Source organism: Thermobia domestica, chromosome 4 (genome assembly GCF_964235325.1).
Source record: "Thermobia domestica chromosome 4, izTheDome1.hap1.1, whole genome shotgun sequence".
NCBI lineage: Eukaryota > Metazoa > Arthropoda > Insecta > Zygentoma > Lepismatidae > Thermobia > Thermobia domestica.
In genome coordinates, this window is record NC_137457.1 from 253,156,347 (window position 1) to 253,159,496 (window position 3,150).

The window sequence follows — 3,150 nt, forward strand, 5'->3', positions numbered from 1 at the left end:
GCTAAAAGAACAATAGTAATAATTGTAAATTTCGGAGTGCGTTCTCTCTTGAAAGCAGATATACCAGACATGATCAAAATAATGCAGCATATTGTCGCTATACCAGTCAGTAATGCACATGTCAAATGAAGTGTATAGTGTAGAAAATGTTCTATGATTGGATGATATACAAAAACAATATCGAAGAAACTTGTGATGGCCGAAATTTATGTTCAAAGGAACTTGAAAATGACCTGTCAGCATAATCACAAAATAGTTCTGGAAAATGGGATTCTTCTTCAGTAGTAAGGAACTCCAAAAAAATATATGAATGATAACAAGGTAGGAGTCTATTTTGTGTTATTATTACATAGTTTAATGCAGTGTAGTTTCGCTAGTACCTATGATAGTGTCTTAGTAGTTGGTAATAGTGTTGTCATGGAAATAACATACAGAAATCTTCAGTTTCAAATTTATAGCCTCAATTACACAAACACTGTGGTCTCCAGGTACTTTAGTTCAGTTTGGTAAACCTTAGCACGTTTGAATTGGATTTGAGTGTATCGTCCCGTTCATCAGCGAGGCTATATGAGACGTGGATCTACAGCTTAACATGGAATCCAAATCACATGAACTACCGCCGGGAGTCGAACTCGGAGCTCCCACGCCAAAGGCGCGTGTGCTATCCACATAGCCACAAGGCAAAAACGCCAGTACGAGTTCAAAGATTTTACGAAGTACCCGGTGTGCGTGAGTCTAAATATTTCACAAATTTACAAATGTATAAATTTTAATTTGCTAGTTCTAAAGTCCCTTTCCATGAAAGATGGTGAGAATGACTTTACAGCTTATTCAAACAAAACCACTAGAAACTGAAGCAGGCTTTTAGGAATTCAGGTCTAATGAACGTGGGATTTCATGTGTTCGTTATATTTTTTGATATCTGGAACGGTAAACCAAACCTTACTCCGTAATAACTCAATCGCGAATCTTAACTCATAATTACAAATAAAGGTGGTAATAGTGCACGAACGATAGAAGATGGAAAAAGTAATCATGTCAGGAGTGGGATTCGAACCCACGCCCGGAAGACCGGACTGCGACCTGAACGCAGCGCCTTAGACCGCTCGGCCATCCTGACTTGTTGCATGTATTCTTGTTTTGCAAGTTCTAGAATGCTTTCCAAACACCAGTATTGGATATTTGCCAAATCATTCGTAAAATGTCTCTCCTGGTTTTACCGCCAAACATCTACGAAAGTTCAATATAGATGTTGAATTTAATAAATTGTGTCACATTGATAAAGTTTAAAAGACAATTTATTTTTACGTCATATAAATTCGTGTTACCTTTCCTTTAAAATTAAGTCTGTCCAATTAAATTTAAATTGTAATGAAAGGAAGATTAAACATTATCCATACGCAGTTTCTTTGGTAGCATGTGAACTGGCGAGCTTTGGATACGCCACATTTATAAGATGTATTTAATTAAAAAGTAATACACTATATGCATTACGTGTAGGTACAGTGTCTTAACCAGTGGTAATAGAGGATCTGAAAAGGTAGGAGGACGCATGACGTCACGCAGTCCCCCGTGTCTATCTTTACCCATTATTATTATTATTATTATTATTATTATTATTATTATTATTATTATTATTATTATTATTATTTTTATTATTATTATTATTATTAGGAAGTGGAGGGATGCCATAAACATTATTTGGAAGTGGAAGACGAAGTTCTCCCGCGTTCCCTCTCACTTTTACCTTTTAGCCCAGTCAATGAAGGTCAAAAAACATCAAAGTTCGGGAAAAATTTGGGTAAAGCTGATTTTCTCTCAAGGGATAGACCACTATGAGAGGAACATTTTCCCAAAAGTCCCCACCCCTTCCCCTGGAGCTTCTCCCCCCACGCCCCCTCAAAGTTAAAAAATGGGCGTTTTAGAAAAAAGGCCTTATCTTCAAAACTAATGAACATATTGACATGCTTCTTTTTTTCTCGTAATCTGTGAAATGTGCTCTACAATTTCGTATTCCTTAAAGTTTTTCATAAACCTAATGGTTTCTTGGCAATTTTAACCTAAAGAGTAAAAAATGAAAAAAATCGCCCGCGCCATTTTGTTTTTTTTCTTTTCTTATATTTCCTTAGTGAGTTGTGATATGGAAAATGTTTCAAACAAATCTTAAAGAGCATAAAATTATCTGTCCAACGGTGTATATATTGTGGGGGTTACTCTTAAAATTAGCCATGTAGCGAGGTAAGTTTGAAGACGAGAGGGCTCAAATTTTCGCCTCTAATATCATGGAGCGGTAAAATGCATAATACTAAGTAAATGTGTTAAAACAGAAGTGGAGGTGAAGCGAACTCCGTTGGGAACATTTAATCCTGAAACTATTCGTATTTTTTCTCATATGCCAAAAAAAGTCATGGTAGTGGGCTCTCCAATATTTTTGTGGAAGATTTTAATGACTTGAAAGTTACCAGAGGAATTGAATGTCGAACGGTACACCCCATATTTCCAATGAATGTTTTGTGGATTGCAGGCGCAGATATGCAGCCTGGGTGAAATGGATTCATGACCTCCGTAATGAGTAGAAGAGAACATTGTGAGGATACATATATATTAGGAATTCCCTTTATAAAAATGGATCCTAGCAATCCATCAACAATTTTCTCTGCTCTCAGTTATGCTGCAGAACAATGTCAGAAGCAACGCCGTGTCTGTATTGTTACGTTCGATCAACCATTGTTTTTAAAGGCGGCTGAAATTGTAGCGTCAGGAAATCCCAACAGTGAAGTGTCAAAAATTATTCTGAGGCTAGGAGGATTCCATCTATTAATGTCTTTTATGGGTGCTATTGGAAAGATAATGGAGGGGAGTGGTTTGGAAGACCTATGGGCTACAGTTTACGGTAAACTGACTGTGAACCACATTTGAATGGTCACGCATACGCAAGAGCTATCCGAGCATATAGCCTTACTGCTTGTGCGATTGTTAAAGTGATGAGCAGTTTTCCTTAAATAAATGGCTCTCTTGCATATTTGGAAAATATTTCTAAAGATCTTCTTGAAAAGAGTTTTAATGAACAAGATGTTAAAGAAGCTTTGAGCAAATTTAACGATTTCTTGCAGAAAATTAGAACTTTAAGCAGAACAATTAAGCTGTGGG

At 36.6% G+C, this 3,150-nt stretch overlaps 1 non-coding gene across 1 annotated transcript; it reads right to left on the reverse strand.

The window, feature by feature from the left end:
• Window positions 1-1,036: 1,036 nt before the first annotated feature.
• TRNAL-CAG (transfer RNA leucine (anticodon CAG)) lies at window positions 1,037-1,120 on the reverse strand. Its single transcript has one exon. It is a non-coding gene; the product is annotated as a tRNA-Leu (tRNA).
• Window positions 1,121-3,150: the final 2,030 nt, after the last annotated feature.